This window comes from Pseudoliparis swirei, chromosome 7 (genome assembly GCF_029220125.1).
Source record: "Pseudoliparis swirei isolate HS2019 ecotype Mariana Trench chromosome 7, NWPU_hadal_v1, whole genome shotgun sequence".
Classification (NCBI taxonomy): domain Eukaryota; kingdom Metazoa; phylum Chordata; class Actinopteri; order Perciformes; family Liparidae; genus Pseudoliparis; species Pseudoliparis swirei.
In genome coordinates this window covers 30,035,458-30,060,601 of record NC_079394.1, presented here as the reverse complement: position 1 = coordinate 30,060,601, position 25,144 = coordinate 30,035,458, and the positions used below count along the sequence as shown (strand labels likewise).

Genomic DNA, 25,144 nt, shown 5'->3' with positions numbered 1-25,144 from the left:
CGGTTGGGGATGTTGCAGTGAAATTGAAACAGATATACCGGTTCTCTTTCCCTCTAAATGCTGTAAAGGAACCCATTTTAGTTTGGTTTGCTACGGGAGGAAAAATTGAAGCTAAGGTTTCGCAACTCTCGGCAGTGGGTGTTTTTGTGAGTGCCATCATGCAACGGAACCCTTCTTCGTCTGAGTCCGGGTACAGGGGAGCAGGTTCAGTAAACATTGATGGCCTGGCTGCGGCACATGCTATGCAACCTTCCATGTGATGGCGTTTTGCATTGTCTGCTATCCATTTTAGCCACATATTATCGGATCCGTATCCGGTGGAAATTTGGAGCACATCTAAGGGGGACATATCAGAGAAATCTTGTTTGAATATTACTGGTCCTTGGGGAGGTTCTGGGACTTCTGGTTCTACTCCTGTCTGTAAACCAGTTGATGCGGTGTTGTTAATTATGGCCCTTCTTAGATTTATCTGGATTAGAGCTAGGGGGTCTTTACCACTTTGGTCGAGCCCCAGGTACGCAGTTAACCTATCTTTCTCTCCCCATAAATTGTTTATTGACAGTGTGAGGGGGTGCGTCCTTTGTGCCATGACCTGTTCTTTCACACATGTCCATTTGTCCATAGGGGTAACACAGGTACACATCGTATCCCCTGAACGACCAATTTGATCCGCCGCAGGAAATTACATCACATAAGTCAAACGTATAAGAGGTAGTGGTCCCTTTTGTGTATTCTAATACCAGTATCGCTCCACACGCTGTAGTGAATTTATTGTCGTCGGAGCTCCTCCTTTTTCGGCTTTTTGGTGTCATTGTTGGCTTAGGGCTGGTCTCGGATATTGGTTCGATCGTGACTTGGTTAGTGGTTCTGTTTAATTCGTTCTTGTTGACAGTTTGGTAGTGGGTTTCCAATCCCCATAAGGCTAAGCCCATAACAATTGCAAATAATACGAACAGGGCAGCCATTGTCTTTCTACCCAATCCCACCCCTTTCCAGGTGAACGGGTTTTTAGCTCGGCTCGCCGGAGTACTGTCTGGATCGCCCAGACACCTCCTAAGTCCCCGCTGCATCTTTCAAATTCGTTCGAATCTCACCAAGTGTTCTGGTTGGTACCGGTGCTGGAGCACAGTGTGTCAGGTGGTGCCAAGGAGCTCCTGATTTGCCTTTGACCTGGACCGAGTGTGAAGTAACCTCCTTCACTTCGTATGGTCCAGTCCACCTGGGGTCAGTCCACTTGCGTTTGTGAACTTTGACCCTGACCCAGTCACCTACTTTGATGGTCTTTTCGGCCTCTGGTTCTGCTTCCGGAACTGCTCGAACTTTCTCGATCTGTTTGGAGAGAGCTGCAGTAAGAGAAATTAGGGCCTTCATGTACTCAGACATTTCTATCTTGGCTACATCCAGGGATGGCATATGACCTCCATCCCGGGGTGGACCTGGCATTCTTCTGCCTGTTAGAATCTCGTGTGGGGAGAGATGTGTGTCTCCCCCTTTTGCGGTCCGCATAGCCATGAGGGCTAAGGGTAGGGCTTCGGCCCATGTTAATTTTGAGCCCGCGCAATCTTTGGCAATTTTTGCCTTAAGGGTCTGATTTGCTCTCTCCACCAAGCCCTGTGATTGTGGATGGTACACGGATCCAAATCGATGCGTGATTTCCAGGCGCTGCTCTACCTGTGCGAGCAGTGTGTTGTTAAAGTGTGACCCATTGTCTGATCTGATGCGTTTTGGAACGCCATATCTGGGTATCAGTTCTGTTTGTAGCCCTTTCACTACTAATTTTGCGTCTTCATTCTTTGTGGGAATTGCTTCCACCAATCTTGAGAATCTGTCTACCATGACTAACATGTACCTCTTTCCCTGTACTCTGTTTTCTACTCCCATATCTGTATAGTCTATACCAGGGGTTCCCAAACTTTTTAGGCCACGCACCCCCTTCTACATCCCGACCGGGTTCACGCACCCCCAATCCCCCCACACTTTTTTTTTTTTTTTTTTGCCGCGAGAAGAGTTGTGTGTGCGCGGATGTGTCAGCGTAACACGGCAGAGCGATGCGCGTTATGGGAGCGGCGGTGCTGGGCTTAGCCCAGAGGAGTGAAGCAGCGAAATTTGTAGACATAGAAACACTCTCAGACAGAAGCTTGCTGTTACGTGCGCCTGCTGCCAGTCTGACTCCGCTGTTTTGGGTGAATGACGTCACGTGCGACCTGGAGGTGTTAACCACTTGTGTGCCAAATCTTTTCTTTTTTTTAATTAACATTGGGCTAATTAAAAAACATCCGGGGCTTTAGCCACGGATGTTTTTTAGCCTAGGGACGCCACTGAGTCTCACGCTCAATGCGTGACACTTGAGAGCCCTGAGAATGTTTAATATGAATTATTACACTATTAGACCGCCATTACATTTTTCCTCTCGCGCACCCCCTAGAGAGAGCTCGCGCACCCCCAGGGGTGCGCGCACCACACTTTGGGAATCCCTGGTCTATACTGATGTCTTGGAAACAGGCTGAAGGCACAGGGTAGGATCCCATGTGAGTCTTAAATGGTTTTCTGGTATTGTGATTTCCACATATCTGACATTCGTCGCAGAATAGTGTGGTGATGGCATCCAGGTGTGGGTGCCACCATATATGTGTCATGTTATCAAGTGTTCTTTTCTTTCCTTCATGTGTGGGGCCATGGGCTCCTGGTAGGAGAGCGGCACATAGTTCAGCTGAGGCCACTACTCTTCCATCATGTGATCTCCAGATTCCATCTGGGCCTTTGGATGCTCCTTTCCTGGTCCACTCTGACCATTCATAAGCTCCAGCCTTTTCTTGATGGTCCTGGATATGTTCAAGTGTAAATTCCGGTTATTTCTTTTGGTATCGTCATTGTCATTTGTCTGGGCTGGTAACCACCAGCCTTCTTCGCTGCTCTGTCAGCTGCATCATTTCCTGCACTGATTCTGTTTTTGTGTGCGTCATGTCCTTTGCATTTCATGATTGCTAGCTTCTTTGGTAGCATCATTGCTTCCACCAATCTCTTCATTGCTGCTTGGTGTTTGATTGGTTGGTCTGTGGAAGTGGTGTAATTTCTTCTTTTCCACACCGGGCTGTCCACGTGAGCAGCTCCATGTGCATATGCCGAATCAGTAAAGATGTTAATTTCTTTGTCTTTTCCCCATTGCAGAGCTTGAATCAGGGCCTCGACTTCAGCTAGTTGTGCTGATGCCGGTTGAGGTATTATTTCGGCGTGCAGTGTCTCATGAGAGCCATTTGGGTGCTGTTGGACCACAGCATAGGCTGCAATGTTACCTTCATCTGCCTTGTAGCAGCATCCATCCGTGTACAACCAAGCATCTGGCTCCGGTATTGGAGTGTTTTGTAGGTCCGGTCTCAGTTTGTTTTCAATTATGGCAATTATGCTTTCGGCTCCCTCTACCAGGACGGGCCCAAGGCCGTGACTGGAACAACAACTCCCCCGAAGATCACTGAAGCGAGACTCTCTCATTCCCTTCCCCCTATCCACAGACACCTGTGGTTGTCTTTCTCCCAGGACCTTTCAAGGCTATCTCCATGGCAACGACCATCTTGCGGACTGAGAACTTTGTCTGTTGTGGCCTGGGGGAGGATGACATACCAGAACACGCACACACGAACTTTCAATAATACTGATTGCATTCACTACCCCCCTCCCCCCATCCCACGCCTTCGCCTGCTTTTTACCCCCCAGTGTGACCGGACGGGGCTGTGCGGGCGCTGCTGAGTTGGCGCCGGACCGGCTGGCTGCTTGTCGGTGCTGGTTACCTTCTGCCCCCAATGGATGGGCTTAGATCACCCAGTTGTTGGATTACCTCCCCTCCCCCCTTCCTACTCGTTGCAAGTTATGTCTAAATGTATGTGCTTATGTGCTAAGGTGTTTTTTTCCTGCTCCCACACTGTACCCCTCTCGGGGCATAGTCGGGGGGTTGGTGTTTTTTCTCGCCTTCTTCTTCCCTCATGTTATGCTGTAATCTTTCATCCACCCTTTCTTGTAATTTCGATGCTTTTGTACCTGTACTCTGGCAAACGACAAATAAATATATCAATCAATCAATCAATCAATCAATCAATCAATTCTTCGCACACATGTGGTGTGCCTGTTGTCATATTGTTAGCCATATTTCTTGTGTCGGCCACATATGTGATGTGTGGCATGGTGCAGGTTTGCTGGATTTTGTTTTTTCTTGCTGCACTGAACGTGAATTCTTTGCTTGTCAGGAATGCTGTTACCCCGTGGTGAGTGTGTACCTCCAATGGGTGTCCCATGACGACGTGTGCAGTTTTCTCCAGTGCTTTTGCCACTGCTGCCACGTATCTTGTACATGTTGATTGTCCACTTTCCACTGTGTCAAGTTTTGAGGAGTGGTACATTAGCACATCCCTCTCACCCCCCTTTTTCTGAAACTATACAGCGTTGAGGATGCTGTTATTTTCAGAAATATCTAGATGAAACGGAATGGCATAATCTGGTGCCATGAGGGACGTTGCATGTGAGAGCGTCTGTTTGAGGGTGGCAAAGGCAGCTAGGGCATCACCAGTCCATGTCAGGGGTGCAGTCAGGTTGCGAGGACTTACTTCTTTTAGTACCGTTCGTACTGTGGTGGTTAAATCGGCATAGTTCGGGATATGACTTCTGGAGTATCCTGTTAGGCCCAGGAAGGAGAGCAGCTGAGTCACTGTCTGTGGCTGCGGATGGTGTAGGATGCTCTCTCTGTGGGTGCTGGAGACACCCAGGCCTGTTGAGGACACTGATCTCCCAAGGAACACGACTTCTCTCCGTTCAAACTGTACTTTTGATCGCTTGACTTTGTATCCTTTCTCAGCCAGCAGGGAGAGGAGTTTTACTGAGGAATCTAGGCATAGCGCTGCCGAGGTCGCTGCTAGGAGTAGGTCGTCTACATACTGGATGAGGACCACCCCCTTTGGCAGGTCTAGCTCGGAGAGGTGTATCCGGAGATGGTGATTGAACAATCCCGGGGAACACCTGTATCCCTGTGGCAGTGAGGCATACGTGTATTGTTGTCCATCAAACGTGAATGCGAACAGTTCTTGTGCAGATTTATGGAGTGGTAGGCTGAAAAATGCGTTAGCCAGATCGATGACTGTGAAATGAGTGTGGTGGAGGGTCAGATTGTTCAGGGAGACATGGGGATCAGGAACTGGGTAAGCCGCTGGCTTGGTGATATCATTAATGGGTCTGAAATCTTGTACCATTCTCCATCCTTTTCCCACTCCTTTTGATACTGGCAGTATCGGTGTGTTGTACGATGACTTGGTCGGGTATATGACACCTGTATGTAGCAATCCTTCAATAGTGGGTGTGATTCCTTCAATTTGTTCTGGTTTTAATTTGTATTGTGGTCTCCATACTGGGGGTTGGTCTGGGTCCAGGAACTCAACCTTAATTGGTTCTGTTTTCAATCTTCCCACGTCATAGGGTCCTTTGGTCCATAATCCTTTTGGTAATTGCTCCAAACATGCAACGGTGGCTGGATGATCGGAACATGATTTTCCATGATGTCTTGGTAAGGGCAAATGTTCAGGCAAGGTGGTTTCTTGTGTGACTGGTTCTGACCATTTCCACATTTGTTCTTCTCTTGCTTTCCACAGGCCTTTGGTTGGTGTTTGTAACCAGGTCAGGGTGGCTGCTCTTTTGGTCATTGGTCCTAGGCTTCTTGCCCAAATCCAACAGCCAGGGTGACATGTGGGACAGATACGGACCTGAGTTTGTACCATTCTGCGAGAAATGGTGATAAGTCAACGCTTGCTGCTACCCCTTCTTGGCCACAGTAGATGTTGCGACACGTGATTGTTGGTCGTAATTGTGCCATGTTTTCATCCCAATCTTCGGTGTATGGATCATCTGGATCAGGGGTCACATTGAGGGTATAATGTACATGGTCCAGCGGGGTCTTGTAAGGGTGTGTTGGTTTTGGACTGCACACACCACCTGGACGACACTCACTGGAAGAAAGAGCGGTAGACTTCTACGTTACATCTATAAGCGTTTTATTCAGAAATCAGGATACAAGTAGACATCATGCATGGACCCTTCTCCAGAGCTCTGACCAGTGGCCTCAGCGTTGGAGAAAAAGACCACGACTCAGAGTGTGCGGCCATTTTAAATAGCCGCAAAGAACAGTTCTGATTGGACAGGAGCAAAGGGGGTGGTGTCTTCTCATTGGTTCTTGTTGCCAGCTCCCGCCTCTGCCGCTCCTTCATTGGTTCTTCTCGTCTGCCAATGAGTGCACATGTTGTGAAAAGGTAGAGAGAGAGAGGGGGAGGTAGTTGATCTAATAGTCCCTCTCTTGTAAGAAGACTTCCTTCGGCCTTATCTCTTCAGGGATGAGGCCTGGAACTCTCGAAGGTCATCCACACACCGGGGGGGGCTTCTTCCCACGTGTCAGTGTGTGCGTGTGAGGGGATCGGTGAAGGGGGGGTCAGTGTGGAGACAGAAAGGACTTAAAGTGTCTAAGAAGGAGAATAAATGGTCCCATCTGGACCCTTCGTTATCTATCCTCCCGACGAGGTAAGGACTGTGGTTGCTCTTTCTAAACACTGAATACAATGAGCTCTTTCTCTAGTCATCCTTTTTGATGAGTGCAGTGCACAAGGGGGTTTACATCAACATTCCTTAGGTGACACTGCTATCTTTCTTTAGATCCGTCAGACACCAGATTGCCCTGCCGAGGTATTCAACTCTCATTCAGTGTTTTCCATCTTACACATAATCTATATGCAAACAATACTAAGCTATGCTAAACTAGAATATATATTCTTAACAAATCCCTCTTTTCACATCCGCTGGATGTGAACCCTTCCTCTGGGAATATTTATTTCCCTCTTTATGCCAGATCTTGTCATGGCCTGGCCTCCCTAAGTGGCTATGTGTCCTGGTCTCCTCGTCCTGTCTTAGCTCTGCCACTTGACGTGAATGAGTCTCCTGAAATATAATCTTTCGTTGCCTAGATTAAGGTCCCATAAGACCTGTAAAATACCTATTTCTCGGGGAGAGAGTCTCTCTCTGTTAGGGATGGGAATAGGGGCGTGGTTTCTGTCATGTGGTACTCCGATCCACCCTCTTAGATCTTCCATCCTAGGGAAGTCAGTAGGTCTGTGTGCGTTAAATCTGTAGTGTGCAGGTGTCAAAGGAAAGAGGTGAAATTGAGAGTGGTCAGGCAGGGGGGGTCTTGCATCCTAGCGGCTGGTGAGTAGCAGGTTGGCATCCTGATAACCAGTTGACGATCCGGTCCCCGCTGCAACTCATCTGCTTCATCCTGGTCTGGGTCCTGGAACTCGTCTGCTTCTACCTGGTCTGGTCTCCTCTGGCTCTCTGGATCCTCTGGGTCCTCTGCTCCTCTGCTCCGCGTCAGCGTCTCCTCCGGCTGTCGATGGGGTCTTTATCCGGTTGTCTCGAACTTGATTTCGTCTGGATCGTCCTGGTCAGGCTTGTTGTTGTTCTTTCACTGGTGTCGCATGGGCCCTGGATTCGACATGACTCTCATGGGCAGCATCGTGCTCTTCATTGGCTCCTCAGTCTCTGAGCCGGGTGATGATGGTGTCCGATGCTCCTGTGGGCAGCTCCTCATGGCAGGTCCTCACAGCAGGCAGTCAGCACACGATGGAGGTCGATGCTGGAGCGTCAGGTGTAGCTGTTGAAGAGAATGAGAAAACACAACACAACAGCCACTAGGCCGGATCTATACAGAATGTGACACTTGACTATGAAAAATTGTATTTTAATTTCTATATTTAATAAGTATCTAATACTTTCTAGGCTTGAATTTGCAATCTTTAACTGAGTCGGAGGAACAGCTTCTCACCCCGTGTGGGAGGAATCATCTATTAAATGGCCATCCGTCGTCCAACAGAGTCTCAATTACTTATCCAATCCAATCTAACTTTATTTATCTTTACTGGTTATGATAAATGTAATTGATCCTATCTATGGCCCTTGACTAGGGCATAGAAATATTCAAATCCTACCAGGATCTGATAGCAGGCAGGTATTCGTCCGTCAATCTTCTCTTTCGTCCCTTGAAAGCATCATGGGAAAACAAACAGTCGCACCTGGTGGTGCAGCTAATGGCAAGTCTCACACAGTGAACAGTGAGAGTTGATGTCGTATGCGACAACTTTCTGTGTTGCAGTCTTAACTCTCGCTCCTGCTCTTAGGCAGAAATGTGTGGAAGTGACCTCACATCTGTTAGTCAGAATTACCCTGATGAGGCAACTATTCAGCGGCTGGTTGTGATTCTTCGGCCGGCTGATCTGCAAATGTACAATGTGTTATACGGTGCTCCTCATGTTGAAGCCTCTCACCTGGAGGGCGCTGTGAAGTCCTATGACTTCAAAACACCCTGTCCACCTGGGCTCAGTCCACTTCCCATGTGAACCTCGAGTCTTACCCAGTCACCTGGTTCCACTGATGACTCATCAGCTGGCTCCTAGTGGGCTTCAGCAACCTACTTGGAGAAAAACTTAGATCTGGTCAGTTATATATATTTCTTTTTTCCAGAATATTCTCTGAAATATGTCAAGTCTAGGACAGTCTCCTAACTCTGTAGACCCCGCATGGGTCTTCATGTCAATAACTCATGGGAGAGAAATGTTCTCCCTCCTTTGAGGATAATTTAGCCATCATTGTCTCAATTGCTTCAATTGTTGATTAGCTCTCGCGACTATCACCTGTGATTGGGCAATAGACTGCTCCGTGTGAATGTGCTCTCTAGAAATATTTCTCAACTTCTTGTAGGTGTTGGTTTGCAAAAATGTGTGCCATTGTCAGATCTGATTCTCCTTTTAACAGCATATCAGCATCTCAGTTCTACTCCCTCCCTCCTTTCTCTGAAGCAAATTCCATTTGATTCATAAACATGAAGGTGGAGAGAACTCAACACAGCCATCACTGGTCATTGTCACGTTTGTTGTCTCAGCATTCAGCACCTGCAAACCTCTGGTGGTGGTTGGGGACATCCTGTTTGACACCTCTTCTTTCTGTTAGAAGTTTCTCATTCAGGGATGCTTCTTCATTGGCTCCTCTGCTTCCTCAGCCTTCCAGCATCGAGATATCTGTTGATGAGACTGCTATCTCTAATCCCCAGAGTCTTAGACTCAAAGTCAGCCAATCCTCACTCAAAGGTGAGTCCAGCCTTTAACACCTAGTGATGAGTTCAAAGTTCCGCTAGAACAATGGAGGGGTCAAATGTCACTAACCCACGGTCAAAATGTCACTTCCGGTCAAGTCGCTTAACCAAGTATTTTCACAATAAGAGTCTTCTTTTCTTGCGATTTCTCTCTCTTTTCTGTCTAATTCTTCTCTCATTTGTCTCTCTCTCTGTCTCCTTCTTGTCTCCTTTCTTTCTCCTTTCTTTCCAACCTTTCTTTGCCTGTCTTTGCAACCTTTCTTTTCCTTCATGTAATTCAACTGGCTTCAATCTATAATATTAACATACAGTCACTCTCAGGCAACATACATTAATAACAATATTCTCCCTAATCTTTTCTATTATAATGTCTTTTTGGCAGGTTCTTCTCTAACCCTCAAATGAATAATCCTACGATAGTGACAAGAGTCAGTCCCATGACTATTAGAACAGTTTGTCTGACTTCCAGCTGTTCCTATAGTGGTTTGCGGGGGGGACCTTCTAGCTGGGCTATCAGGCTCCCCGAAACACCTACGGAACGACCTCTGGTCCTCAACATTTTTCGATCTGATTGTGTTTCTGTCAATGTCCCTGTTGGACAGGTAGCTGGGGCACAATGTGTCAGGTGGCGTCAAGGTGCCTCTGCCTTACCCTTGACCTGGACCATGTGTGAAGTAACCTCCTTCACTTCGTACAGACCAGTCCACCTAGGCTCAGTCCACTTCCTCTTGTGAACCCTGACCCTGACCCAGTCACCTACTTTTACTTTGGTTGGCTCTGCTGCCTCCTGATCGATCGTCTGGGCTCGAACAACCTGGTTTGAGAGAGCTTTTGGTGAGAGAGAAATTAGAGCTTTTATGTATTCTGACATTTCAATTTTACAGACATCCAGAGGTGGCATATTACCTCCATCTCTGGGTGGCTCTGGCATACTTCTTCCTGTTAACAACTCACTTGGTGACGTCTTCCCCCCTGGTAATGCTCTCATGGTCATCAGTACCTAGTGGAAGCGCCTTCGCACATTTTCCTCTTAATAATTTGATTGGCTCTCTCGACCAATCCTTGAGACTGAGGGTGATATATAGACCCAAACTTGTAGGTTATGCCCAGTGCATATCAACTTTCCCCAGCAGTTTGTTGTTAAAATGTGTTCCGTTGTCGGACCTGATGCGTCTTGTAACTCTATACCTTGAGTGTGTGCCTGTGTGCACTATATGGGATGTGATCAAACACTCGCAAGTTATGTGTACAGGAGTGGCGGCTCTTCTTCGAATCAGTCGACGTTGAACCCCATCTACTATCACCACAACTATGGAAGGAACACAAATAAGATTACATCTTTTCATTTATCAAGCATATTTATGATTTCAAAAAATTATTTTTTATGATTCTCTGGGGTCCCTGATTCTAAACCTACTGATATCTGATCTATTAGTCTGTACTTGTCTGGCCCTCCTCTTAATAGTCTGTCCTCAACATAGATTGTTGTGTGCTTCTATCCCTCTTTTGAAATAGGATGGAATTCCTAAATCCGTCCTTTTCAATAATAATAATCTTAATAAACAGTCAACCTCTAGAAGAAAAGAGAGAAATAAAATAAAACTTTAGCACGTCGCATAAATAGGTGTCAGTTTCTTAACAGCTCATGAGAAATTGATTACTCGTACGTCCAACGGACGACTGTAATAATAACCACTATTTTTCCAAAAAACAGTAAACCCAAAACTATCCTTTGAAACCTGACTAAAATAAAAATAAAAAACTCAGTTTTGAAACGGTGATGAGAAATCCATTACTCGTACGCCCAATGGCATTACTGTAATAATAACCACTGTTTTTCCCAAAAAACAGTAAACCCAACACTATTCTCTAAAACTGTCAATCAAAAAAAACAAAAAGATAAACAAATAAAAACTCAGTACTGAAACAGTGATGGGAAATCAATTACTCGTAAGCCTAATGGCATTACTGTAATAATAACCACTATTTTTTATCAGAAATCAACAGTAAACCCAACACTATATCTTCAACACTGACACTACAATCAAAACAGTCAACTTCTAGAAGAAAGGAGAGAAATAAAATAAAAATGCTTGCATCTGTCAAATCAATGCAGGAGAACCATGTCTTGTCTGAACTCACAGCGTCATCATTGTGCTTGGGTAAGGAATGTCATAATAAGTCGGCCTAATTATTAAAGAACGGGTTACACATTTATTTATTGGCCCCAAATCAAGGCCCATTTTCCAAGTTTTACGAAATTTATCAATTAATGTATTCCAGGGAGCCCTCGTCCTCTCCAGTACACCTGCCTATAACAACCATTCTATGATTTAAAAAATATCTAGTCTGTTCCATCCTTAAGGGATGCTGGTGATGATTAAATTGGAATCTTACGTAGGTTTAACTCTATCTCTATGGGAGCTATCAGAATCAGTCACACATCAGTTCACCCTTTAGTCCTAAAAGTGTCTTGAAATAAATTACGCATGTTGTCAGTGTCCCCATGATCAGTGTTCTCTCTACTATGTGTGTGTCTAAGCATGTGTCTCTAATATTAACTGGACCTCCGATGTGTGTGCAGTTCTTTACATGTTCTCAAATGTGGAGTAATGCAAGTGTTCATTTTGTTTGTGCACCCAGTCCGTAGCCTCAACCTCTGCTTCCACCATTGTTCTTCTCTGTGCCTCCACTCTGGACAAACACTGTGATGTGGAGCTGCGGTATCACGACTGCATTCAATCTGCAACTCTGGTGTTCATTCACCAGCCGCTGCTACTCCTTGCTTCTCTGCATAGATCTCCAAGCCTCCACAGTTGGGTCTTCATGAACCTCAATCTCGTGTTGCAGGCAGTCCCTCAGGATCTCAGATCTCATCTTGTATCAAGGAGGAGTTAAGGGCACAATGTCTTTGGTCCCCTGGTGGCGAGTAGGGATGCAGGACTTTGAACCAAAGTCTCCACTGCTGGCTGTTGTCATGCAGAGGTGTGATGTCATCATCATCATCTACTCTGTCCCACCGGACACTTTGCTTCCTGTTCAGTGTCTCTTTAGTCTCCAGTTGAATCATTGGGTGACTAGTGGGCGTGGCACATTTCTGTTCAGTGAGTACAGTTCGCTGTCAGCTGTTGGATCTGGGCACGCCTAATTTTGTGTCTCTGGTCCGGGCCTGGTGCCATGGATCACTGTTGCCTTGTGGCTGTGGCTGTGTGTTGGGTGCTTGTTATGGCGGGGTTAGACATTATGAGAGTACTGAAGTGGTTCTGACTGAGACTGCTTAACCCTGTGGTGGATAAGGACAAAAATTAGCCCAATGTCCAGCCTGACTATAATTAAAAATTATTAATACTCGTCTAAAGCCTCTGTTGCCCCAGTTGTTACTCCTTTTACTCTTGAACGGGCTTCTTTTATGCATAACTAAGCTTGAAGCGGTGCAAACGTGGCTTGCTGTGGCTGTTGATAGATCAGTGCTTATGGATTTGGAGGAGGGGCTGGATACAGACTATGATGTATTGTGGTTGTGCTGCTGTCTGCTGCAGAGGGGGGGGCTGTTGAGGGGGAGTCTGTTGCTGTTGTTGAACAGGGGTTCCCTGGGGTCCATTGTACCCTCCAGGTCCTCCATAACTTCCTCCTCTGTATCTTCCTCTTCCTCCTCTTCCTCTGCCACCTCTTCCATAATAGTTACCTTTTGGCCTCTTACAGTTCTTGGCAGAGTGCCCTGGCTCATCACAGTTGTAGCAATTGTGTGGGCCTGTTCTCCTGCCTCCTCTACCAGGTATATAGTTGGAGTCGTCATGGTGTCGTGTGTCGTCAGTCTGTCCGTACCACCCGTTATTCAACGGCTGGGGATTCATCTTTGGGGACCGTGTGGGTTGGGGAGGGTAAACGGGAGGAAGGGGGCTGCTAACAAGATAAGGGGTCTAATTGTTGTTGTTGTGTTCTTTTATATTTATCTGGGTGTCTACAAATGTCCGTTTTCTGTTAGTATTGTCAAAATACGTATTTATTAAAAACTATGTTTCAGAAAGGAAAATGATGGTCACACACTCTATCAATTAATAGTTATCTTCAAAAAGAATTCTTCAGTCACTGTTCTGGCTTTGTTCTGCTCTCATCTTAGCTCGCTCTGAGACAGACGTGTGCAGCGAAGTGGGTAGGGGAGGGGCTGCTCTGTCTGTGAAGGCGCGTGCGCGCCGCGGAGGCGCGCAGCAGCTCACAGCTTTTCCCTCCTCCTTTCTGTTCTTGTATTTTTTCGTGTTAACGGAGTTACCTCTTTGTTTCTCCGTATCCTCCTCAATCTCAAACTCGTACCTGCTCTTAAACGTAGTACATAATCGCCATACAATGTGTTCTTTACTCAGCAACGTGCCTTTCAGAACAATAAATCCTCATTTATCACTCGTGCAATTCAACAGACTAGAGCTTGCGTTGACACCGTGAGGTTTCGACTCTGCTCTGTCGATTCCACTTTGACAACATTTATTCACCTTGACAACATTTATTCACCACCGGTATTCAACATTCATTCACAGTTTTATGCATACACATGTGTTCTGGTGCGAGGCCGCCTCGTCTTCGGTTCCTGACCGGCTCTCTGTAGAGTCTTCTACGTGCGAGGCCGCCTCGTCTTCGGTTCTGAACCGGCTCTCTGTAGAGTCTTCTACGTGCGAGGCCGCCTCGTCTTCGGTTCCTGGCCGGCTCTCTGTAGAGTCTTCTACGTGCGAGGCCGCCTCGTCTTCGGTTCCTGGCCGGCTCTCTGTAGAGTCTTCTACGTGCGAGGCCGCCCGTCTTCGGTTCCTGGCCGGCTCTCTGTAGAGTCTTCACGTGCGAGGCCGCCTCGTCTTCGGTTCCTGGCCGGCTCTCTGTAGAGTCTTCTACGCGAGGCCGCCTGTCTTCGGTTCCTGGCCGGCTCTCTGTAGAGTCTTCTACGTGCGAGGCCGCCTCGTCTTCGGTTCCTGGCCGGCTCTCTGTAGAGTCTTCTACGTGCGAGGCCGCCTCGTCTTCGGTTCCTGGCCGGCTCTCTGTAGAGTCTTCTACGTGCGAGGCCGCCTCGTCTTCGGTTCCTGGCCGGCTCTCTGTAGAGTCTTCTACGTGCGAGGCCGCCTCGTCTTCGGTTCCTGACTGGCTCTCTGTAGAGTCTTCTACGTGCGAGGCCGCCTCGTCTTTCTGTCAAACTGTATCGTGATTTCCCTTTTTACGCTTTATTTTATTATTTAAATCAAGTCAAAACATTTAGCAGTTCCAATACTCACATCCAATACTCCTGATCAAGTTTAGAGTGTTCAATTTGACTGATTTGAAATAAATAGGTTCAGTCCTACCTTATTTTGACACCGCGCGGTTCGATCAGTTTCTCGGAGCGGGTCTTAGAACAAGTGGTCCGTCTGGGGTCTCAGGTGCTGTCCTCCTCAGGTCTCTGGACCGGATTTCACAACCATTCTCTTGCTACCATTTGTTGGTTTTGGACTGCACACACCACCTGGACGACACTCACTGGAAGAAAGAGCGGTAGACTTCTACGTTACATCTATAAGCGTTTTATTCAGAAATCAGGATACAAGTAGACATCATGCATGGACCCTTCTCCAGAGCTCTGACCAGTGGCCTCAGCGTTGGAGAAAAAGACCACGACTCAGAGTGTGCGGCCATTTTAAATAGCCGCAAAGAACAGTTCTGATTGGACAGGAGCAAAGGGGGTGGTGTCTTCTCATTGGTTCTTGTTGCCAGCTCCCGCCTCTGCCGCTCCTTCATTGGTTCTTCTCGTCTGCCAATGAGTGCACATGTTGTGAAAAGGTAGAGAGAGAGAGGGGGAGGTAGTTGATCTAATAGTCCCTCTCTTGTAAGAAGACTTCCTTCGGGCCTTATCTCTTCAGGGATGAGGCCTGGAACTTCTCCGAAGGTCGTCCACACACCGGGGGGGGCTTCTTCCCACGTGTCAGTGTGTGCGTGTGAGGGGGATCGGTGAAGGGGGGGTCAGTGTGGAGAGACAGAAAGGACTTAAAGTGTCTAAGAAGGAGAATAAATGGTCCCATCTGGACCCTTCGTTATCTATCCTCCCGACGAGGTAAGGACTGTGGTTGCTCTTTCTAAACACTGAATACAATGAGCTCTTTCTCTAGTCATCCTTTTTGATGAGTGCAGTGCACAAGGGGGTTTACATCAACATTCCTTAGGTGACACTGCTATCTTTCTTTAGATCCGTCAGACACCAGATTGCCCTGCCGAGGTATTCAACTCTCATTCAGTGTTTTCCATCTTACACATAATCTATATGCAAACAATACTAAGCTATGCTAAACTAGAATATATATTCTTAACAGGTGCAGTGCCATAATGGAGGTTTTAAGGCTGTTAAACCAGTATTGGATTGCTGGAGTCTTTTCCTTGGTGGCTATCAATCGTAACCAGTACACTTCTTCATCTTTGCTTATCGGGTTTAGTTCAGCAGGGGAAAGTGACAGCACTCGGACAGGCATTTGAAGGGTGCTTTTCGGAGCTTTTTGTGATATGTGGATGCCATCTTCATTCATCCATATCGTCAGTCTCATTTTGGTCATCAGGTCTCTTCCGAGTAAGTTTATTGGGCAGTCAGGGGCTGAGAGAAACGAGTGATGTAAGGATATGGATTGGAATTCCATCTCAAGTGGTTGAGTATAGAACTGCCGGACAGGTTTGCCAGATATCCCAACCACTGACACATACCGGTCCGACATCGGATGTGACATCATCACGCTCGAGTAAGTAGCTCCAGTATCGGCGAGGAAAATGTGTTCAACACCATTAATGGTGCATGTCACCAAAGGTTCACTGCTTAGGCCGAAATGGAGGGTGCGTGATGTTTGTGGCTGAGGGGCGTGTCAATACTGCCCCTCTTGAGGCCAGCCCCAACTCGGAGCTTGAGTGGAATGCCCCCCTGTTTGCTCATCATATCCTTTGTTCCACTGCTGTGGGGCTCCTCCTAGTGGTGGTCCTCCTCTTCCTCTTGGTTGACCTCTACTGGGTGGTCCCCCTCTTTGTTGGTTCTGATTCTGAGGGGCAGATCTGCAGTCCCGGGCAAAATGTCCAGGTTTCCCACAGTTGTAGCAGCTGTATGTTGCTCCGCGTCCTCCTCCCCTGCCACCTCTGTTGCCTCTCCATGAGTTTTGTTGCCAATTTCGTGAATCTCCTCCTGACGCCATCATGGCCATCATAGCTCCAATTGTGGCTGCGGGATCAGGTATTGGTGATTCTGCTGCTGCTGCTTGTTGTGCTTGTTGTTTGGCTGCTGCCTTTTTTGCAGATGCCTTATCATCTTGTTCTTTCAGTTGTTTCTTTAGGAGGGCTTTCTGGAGGACTTTTATTTCGGTATCCTCGCTGTTTTTTATAGCCATATGTCTTGTTATGTGGTGTCTGAGGTGTGATTCCCACAAATCTGTTCCCATTACTTCCAATCCCACCACTAAGTCCAATGCGGCTTTCGGGCCTTCGGGCAGGCCGTTTATAACCATGTTTCTCCAGAGTGTCTGAGTGGTGGCGGTGGAGTCATGGGGCTCACGAAAAGCATTTCTCCATACCAGCTGGGCCCTGGCCATGTAGGCTGGAGGGTTCTCTCCGGGGACCCAGATGAATGAGGCCACTGATGTTTGGTCCACTGGAGTGGGGAACTTTCTTCGTAAGGCCAGCCACACCATTGCTCTGTTTTGTCCGAATGGTTCGGAATCCCCGCCTCCTCCTGCTCCAGCTGTCATCAGGAGGTTGTTGCATGTGTCTACATCCAGACAACGGCTTAGGAGGGCTTTTACATCTCCCATCGCCAGTTGATTTCCTGCTGTTAGCTGAAGAAAGCGAGCGGTTGCCACGCCCCCTTCACCCACTGCTCGTGCACGGCACCCACCGCGTAGTCCGAAGCGTCCGTGGTGATGGCAATCGGAGCTTCAGGGGACGGGTGTGCCAACATTGTTGCCTCCACCAGCGCCATTTTAGCGTCCACGAACGCCCGTTTTCGTTCTTCGGTCCAGTCCACCATCTTTTTGCTGGCCTTGTCCTTCAGGGCCTCGTACAGGGGCCGCATCAACTGGGCTGCTCGGGGGATAAAGCGGTGGGCGAAATTGACCATGCCTAAAAACTCCTGCAGGGCCCTCACTGTGAGTGGACGCGCAAAATTACTGACTGCCTCCACCTTTGATGGGAGGGGAATCGCCCCGTCCTTCGTGATGTGATGCCCCAGGAAGTCAATGGTGGATAATCCAAACTGGCACTTAGCCGGGTTGATGATCAACCCATGCTGGCTGAGGCGATCGAACAATATCCGAAGGTGAGACATGTGCTCGGCCCTTGATGTACTGGCAACCAGTATGTCGTCCAAGTAGACAAACAGAAAAGGCAGGTCCCTCAGCACCGTGTCCATCAGGCGCTGGAATGTCTGCGCTGCATTCTTGAGTCCGAAAGGCATCCTCAGGAACTCGAACAGGCCGAACGGAGTGATCACCGCCGTCTTGGGGACGTCCACTGGCTGAACAGGCACCTGGTGGTAACCTCGCACAAGGTCTACTTTTGAAAACACCACGCTATCCGACAAGTGGGCAGAAAAGTCTTGAATATGTGGAACCGGATACCGATCCGGAACCGTTGCGTCATTGAGCCGGCGGTAATCTCCACACGGGAGCCACCCGCCTCCAGGTTTCGGTGCGATATGCAGGGGTGAAGCCCACGGACTGTTGGAGCGGCGAATAATGCCCAGGCGCTCCATGTTCTTAAACTCGGCCTTGGCGATGGTGAGCTTCGCCGGGTCCAGGCGCCGGGCCCGGGCATGTACCGGCGGGCCAGTGGTAGAGAGGTGATGCTCCACCCCGTGTCTGACCGTGGTGGACGAGAAAGTGGGCTGCGTGAGGTCCGGGAATTTGGACAGTAGCTGCAGAAACTCCTCATCTACCGTTAGCATGCTAGCTAATCCGGTAGAGCCAGCTCCACTTAATGTACATGGGTACGAGCTAAATGTTACCGCATTTATCAGGCGGCGGCCCTTTACGTCCACCAATAATCCATAAGCGCAGAGGAAATCCGCGCCCAGCAGGGGAACGGCGATCTTGGCAGTGACGAAGTCCCAGCTGAAACGCTGCCCCGTAAAGGACAGCTCCATGTACCGCGTCCCAAACGTGCGTATGGGAGTACCGTTAGCTGCTTCCAGGGGGGGGCCCTGCCCGCCGGTCAGCATGTCCACCCGCGATGCAGGCACCACGCTCCTCTGCGCACCCGTGTCGCAGAGAAAGCGCCGCCCGGAAACGTCGTCCTTGATGAACAGCAGCCTGCCTTCCCGCCCGACGCTCATGGCTGCGCCGGCTCTGGCATTTCTCGTCCTGCTGAAGCTGCACGGAGATCTGCAGCGTGTCGCCTTCGGCCCAAACCTAGCATGGTAATAGCACATGCCGGTAGATCTCTGCCGTTGGCTCGCTGCTGCCGCTGTTGTAACGACATCCGTCTCTCCCGGCAGCCATGCCGTGGGTTGAGTCGGCTTCAGCGCCGCCGTGTAGCTCTGTTGGCCAGCCAGAAAAAACTTATCGGCCTCCTCGGCTAACTCCCGACAGTCGGTGATCGCGGTGTTGGCCAACGCGACTCGCACCGGCAGGGATAGCTGCTGCAGAAAGAGTTCTTGAAACAGAAAGTCCGGTCTGTGCCGTCCCAGCAGAGCTAACATTGTGTCCATGAGCTCTGACGGCTTGCTGTCGCCGAGGCCGTTCAGCGAGAGCAAGCTGAGCCCGCTCAGTCAGACAGCCCGAAGATCTTCAGCAGCCGGTCTTTCAACCGGGCGTACTTGCCCCTCTCCGGTGGATTTTCCAGGATGCTCGCCACTCGGCCCGCTGTAGAACTGCCGAGGGCCGCCACGACATAGTAGTACTTGGTGGCGTCCGCTGTAATGTCCTTTAAGGCAAACTGAGCTTCAGGTTGCGCAAACCACACCGATGCTTGCGTCTCCCAAAACTCCGGTAGTTTCAGCGAAACTGCATGTGTCGTCATCTTCTCTCCGGAAACGTCCATGAGAAATCAGGGTCACCAATGTAGGTGCGTGGAAAATAACGAAGAGTCGAGTGATTCTGCTTGCTCGTGGTTGTTTATTTTCCTTTCCAACACCTGTGTTATTCTCTACTTCCTGGTGAACCTTTAACCCCCCTCGTCACCAGGGATACGCCCCTTTCCTTAAAGGGCCCGCGTGAATTTGTATACCCCTACAGCGCGACACAACGAATCGATAATGAAATTCGTTGCCAACTATTTTAATAATCGATTTTTATCGATTTTATCGATTCGTTGTTGCAGCCCTAAAAGTGTGCTTCTCATGTCGGGTGATGGGCACACAGCAGGACAGAGACGCTTCCCATAACAACCACCTGATTCTTTTGTTTGAAGTTTGAAATGTGTACAACTTTATATATGGGGTTGTGAACGGGGTGTGTGTGTGCTGATATGTGTGTGTGTTGGTGTCTGTGCGCGCGTGTGTTAGTGTGTGTGTGTGTGTGTTGGTGTTATAGTGACCATTTATCCTGAGTGTCCATTTGTTAGTCACGTTTGTTGTCGGTGACTGGGGGTTCTTTGACGCTTGTGTTGTGAAATAAATGAAATCCAAAGTGGTCCAAGTACAGTTCCAAGTGGTGGGTTTATTACCAAAATGGATGTTACAACGTGTGGGTAGAAAATAAAACAACAAATAAAGTTTCAGAGCACAAAAGAGCAGCGAGGCCTTTCCTCCAGCAACATAATTAGACAGCAAGGTCAAAAGCTGTGTGCTCCCAGTCAGCCGCACCTCCCCCAGGTCACTCTACTATTTATTGGCCTTTCGACCTGTAGAGGGCACAAATTCTCAGAAAATATAAATAAATACAAGCATTAAAATAACGTATAGAAATGGCTCCTACAGGTGTGAGTGTTGAAACTTGGTGGGAGGGAGTAAGAAAGACTGTCCTACATTTACAAAGAAAGAAATAGTCTAAACGTGACTCTTTTGGTGACTTTTAGCCTTCACTTTCACAGCCGGGTCAAATTGACCCGGGAACATCATCTCTGTTATATAAACCTGCAGGGGGGGGTTGCAAATACATGATATTTTTTTAGTATTTTTTTTAACGTTGATTACACTAAATAAGGTAAGCAGAAGAAGTTTATACAGAAAGAGTACTTAGAAGTATTTTTCCTAGATTTTCAAACTTTGAAACGGGTCAATTTGACCCGCAACATAACAGGAGGGTTAAACCTCCCGGGCGTCCCGGCCCCAGGGGAGATATCCACTTCTCATTGGTTACATTGACCAGGTAACACCTTTCCCAATTCGCTCATTGGCCGACCGTCTGGCTGTTGGTAGATTCGCATATCCACATGATGTCATCACTCTGACATGCGGCGCATCGCATGAATGGGGTCTCTTCCATGGGCTCCCCAAGGGTCCTCTCTCCATGTCGGGGGAAGGGCATCGCTTGCTGCCAGTGATCTGTTTCTTGGCACACAAAGAGATTCATCTTTACCAGTGTGTTACAGTAATCCATTAAATAATAATTCACAGACATTACCAAACACCATTGTAAATTATTAAACAATAACACATTCTATAACAACATGTATGAAGTTATGGTATATTAGTAAATCCTAATTTACATATTGCTTTAGTAAATTGTCAAATTCAACAACGCTTATAGCACCGTTAGCTGCTAGCTCAGACATCTCAGCAGCTAGAAGCTAACGGTGCTAACAGGAAGGTACTCTCCGGCTGTTTGGGGCCAATCACACGTCACATTAAATAAAGGAAAGCTTGAAAGCACAAAAAGGACGGATCTCAGGAATCGTTTGATTGGAGAAGTTTCAATACTACTTGGTTCTGGGTTATTTCGGTATTCCCGGCCCTAACGTGATGACACATGGATTAAAGCTAAGTTCCTACCCGAACCATATGTATTAAACCTCCTCTGACCTCTGATGTCAACATCTAGACACTCAAGACATTATGGTCTTTAATTGAAGATGGAGAATTCTGCTGGTTTTTCATTGACAGTTGGTATTATTGGATTAAATTTCCAATAATATTTCCCAGAATGCATTTACAATCTACATTAACACGATGTTCACAGATTAGGTAAAACAGTTTTGAGAAAATAATAATAAAACAATACTAATAAAATAGAGACTTGTACAGTTTTGATGTAAAATGAAAGCAGGAAACTGAAATTAAGGAGTTATTTCAAAGCTTTGAATAGACCTCAATACACCATTTTAAATATTTAAAAACAATTAATATACTTGTATTGTTTGGTTCCAGCTGCTTGAGAAGAACATTGTCAGCTTTATGAAGAGCGAGCTGAAGAAGATGCAAAAGGCCCTAAATCCAGATTACCCAGAAGGCCCTGCGGGTCGGATGGAAGATGAGGAGGTGTTGGACGGTGAGGATGAAGAGCAGATGAGGAGCAGCAGGGAAGCATTTCTGAAGATCACACTAAACTTCTTGAGGAGAATGGAGCAGGAGGAGCTGGCTGACTGTCTGCAGAGCAGTAAGAGGATTTTAAAGACTTTACAATGAAACAGAAGACCACCACTCAGTAAGTTCATCTGTGATTGTTGTCATTCCAGAAACTCGTGTGACTGCAGCCCAACATGAACTCAAGTCTAACCTGAAGAAGAAGTTCCAGTGTGTGTTTGAGGGGATCCCTAAAGCAGGAAACCAAACCCTCCTGAACCAGATCTACACAGAGCTCTACATCACAGAGGGAGGGACTGCAGAGGTCAACGAGGAGCATGAGGTCAGACAGATTGAAACAGCATCCAGGAAACCACACAGACCAGAAACACCCATCAGACAAGAAGACCTCTTCAAAGCCTCGCCAGGAAGAGAGGAGCCAATCAGAACAGTGATGACGAAGGGAGTGGCTGGCGTTGGGAAAACAGTCCTAACACAGAAGTTCACTCTGGACTGGGCTGAAGACAAAGCCAACCAGGACATCCACTTCCTGTTTCCATTCACGTTCAGAGAGCTGAATGTGCTGAAAGAGAAGAAGTTCAGCTTGGTGCAACTTATCCATCACTTCTTCACTGAAACCAAAGAAGCAGGAATCTGCAGGTTTGAAGAGTTCCAGGTTGTGTTCATCTTTGACGGTCTGGACGAGTGTCGACTTCCTCTGGACTTCCTCAACAATGAGGTCCTGACTGATGTCACAGAGTCCACCTCAGTGCATGTGCTGCTGACAAACCTCTTCAGGGGGAAACTGCTTCCCTCTGCTCGCCTCTGGATAACCACAAGACCTGCAGCAGCCAATCAGATCCCTCCTGACTGTGTTGACTTGGTGACAGAGGTCAGAGGGTTCACTGACCCCCAGAAGGAGGACTACTTCAGGAAGAGGTTCAGAGATGAGGAGCAGGCCAGCAGGATCATCTCCCACATCAAGACCTCCCGAAGCCTCCACATCATGTGCCACATCCCAGTCTTCTGCTGGATCACTGCTACAGTTCTGGAGGACGTGTTGAAGACCACAGAGGGAGGAAAGCTGCCCAAGACCATGACTGAGATGTACATCCACTTCCTGGTGGTTCAGTCCAAAGTGAAGAAGGTCAAGTTTGATGGAGGAGCTGCAACGGATCCACACTGGAGTCCAGAGAGCAGGAAGATGACTGAGTCTCTGGGAAGACTGGCTTTTGATCAGCTGCAGAAAGGGAACCTGATCTTCTATGAATGCGACCTGACCGAGTGTGGCATCGATATCAGAGCAGCCTCAGTGTACTCAGGAGTGTTCACACAGATCTTTAGAGAGGAGAGGACTGTACCAGGACCAGGTGTTCTGCTTCGTCCATCTGAGTGTTCAGGAGTTTCTGGCTGCTCTTCATGTCCATCTGACCTCCAGCAACTCTGGTGTCAACCTGATGGCAGACAAACAACCAGGAGCTAAAGGCCTTGGTCGGCATAAAGTATTGAGAGCAAAACCTAAACTCAAACATCTCTACCAGAGTGCTGTGGACAAGGCCTTACAGAGTCCAAATGGACACCTGGACTTGTTCCTCCGCTTCCTCCTGGGTCTTTCCCTGGAGACTAATCAGAGTCTTCTGCAAGGTCTGCTGACACAGCCAGGAAGTAGCTCACAGGCCAATCAGGAAACAGTCCAGTACATCAAGAAGAAGATCAGTGAGGATGTGTCTCCAGAGAAAAGCATCAATCTGTTCCACTGTCTGAATGAACTGAACGATGGTTCTCTGGTGGAGGAGATCCAACAGGCCCTGAGATCAGGACGTCTCTCCACAGATAAACTGTCTCCTGCTCAGTGGTCAGCTCTGGTCTTCATCTTACTGTCATCAGAAGAAGATCTGGAGGTGTTTGACCTGAAGAAATACTCTGCTTCAGAGAAGGCTCTCCTGAGGCTGATGCCGGTGGTCAAAGCCTCCAACAAAGCTCTGTATGGATACGTTAACATTACTAAATGGATTGATGTTTTACTTTGATTGAACATGTTGTTTGTATTAATCTCTGTTCCTCCCTTAGGCTGAAGGACTGTAACCTCACAGAGAGAAGCTGTGGAGCTCTGTCCTCAGTCCTCAGCTCCCAGTGCTCCAGTCTGAGAGAACTGGATCTGAGCTCCAACAGGCTGCAGGACTCAGGAGTGAAGCTCCTCTCTGCTGGACTGGAGAGTCCACATTGTAGACTGGAGACTCTGAGGTGGGTTCACTGAATTATAGATTAAGATAAGAGCCCAATATGATCTTAATGTAACATGAATTAACTGATCATCAATCATTATCAGTCATGAATCCTCCGGCCGTAAGCTGCTTCTACACGTCTGCTACCAGCTGCAGGAAACCTTGTGAAGTGGAGTTCACATTAAAACATGAACTCATCTGATTGGATGATGAACAGATTGTTTCTGTCATCTTTTCTTCTTCTTTCACTGACGTGATTTTAACTAAATGTCTGTTTACAGAAGAAGATGAAACCAAAGTGAAAGCCACTCGTGTTCATGATGTCAATAATGATTCATTGTGTGTTGATATAATAAACTCTGTGTGTTGTTTTGTGTGTTTACAGACTGTCATGCTGTTGGATCTCAGAGGAAGGCTGTTCTTCTCTGGGATCAGCTCTGAAGTCAAACCCCTCCAGTCTCAGAGAACTGGATCTGAGTAGAAACCAGCTGCAGGATTCAGGAGTGAAGCTGCTGACTGGTTTTCTGGAGAGTCCACGTTGTAGCCTGGAGACTCTGAGGTGGGTTCACTGAATTATAAATAAAGATAAGAGCCCAATATGATCTTAATGTAACATGAATTAACTGATGATCACTGATGTGAACAGAGATAAATGAGCTGAAACAAATGGTTTCATAACCAGATGGAGTCCCTGCACACACATTTCTCCTTTCAGAGAACAAGAATATAATATCTTGGCTCTTTTGATTGACATCGCTTGACGCCTGAAGAAACTAAATTTAAAGCTGCAGGACAATTCAGTTCAATATTTTATAAAATGAAGTCCTTTATTTGAAGTCCCATTTTTCAAAAGCTTTCTGTTTTAAATCCGACCTTTATTTCACTTTAAATAAGAGAAAATAATGTATTTATTATTAGAGTATTTATTATTCATAATTAATACAGTTCAATTGAAAATCTATAATAATAAATATGTTGTAGATGTTATTCAGTTTAGTTTTCTTTATTTAACTTGACAGTCAGTTGTTTCCTACATACACACGTTAATACAACTGTTGGCTACTTCAATGCATATGGCACAAAATCATAGAGCGCATATCTGACATTGATGTTCTGACCTTTAGTGAGGAAACTCTCTCTAACTGGACCTCAAGGATTTTAATTATACCTGATATACAATCATGACACTTGTCTGGCTTCATGCTGCTGATGGATTACTGAACAGGCCTATGGGACAGAGCCAGGGGCCACAGGGTCAGGGGCCAAAGGGTCAGGGGCTAAAGGGTCAGGAAGCTAACGGGTCGGAGGTCAAGGGGTCAGGGGACCACAGGGTCAGGG

At 47.4% G+C, this 25,144-nt stretch overlaps 1 pseudogene; it reads left to right on the top strand.

Moving 5' to 3' along the window:
• Nucleotides 1-24,378, top strand: part of LOC130196683 (protein NLRC3-like) — a 30,419-nt pseudogene extending 6,041 nt beyond the window's left edge.
• The last annotated feature ends 766 nt before the right edge of the window (nucleotides 24,379-25,144 follow it).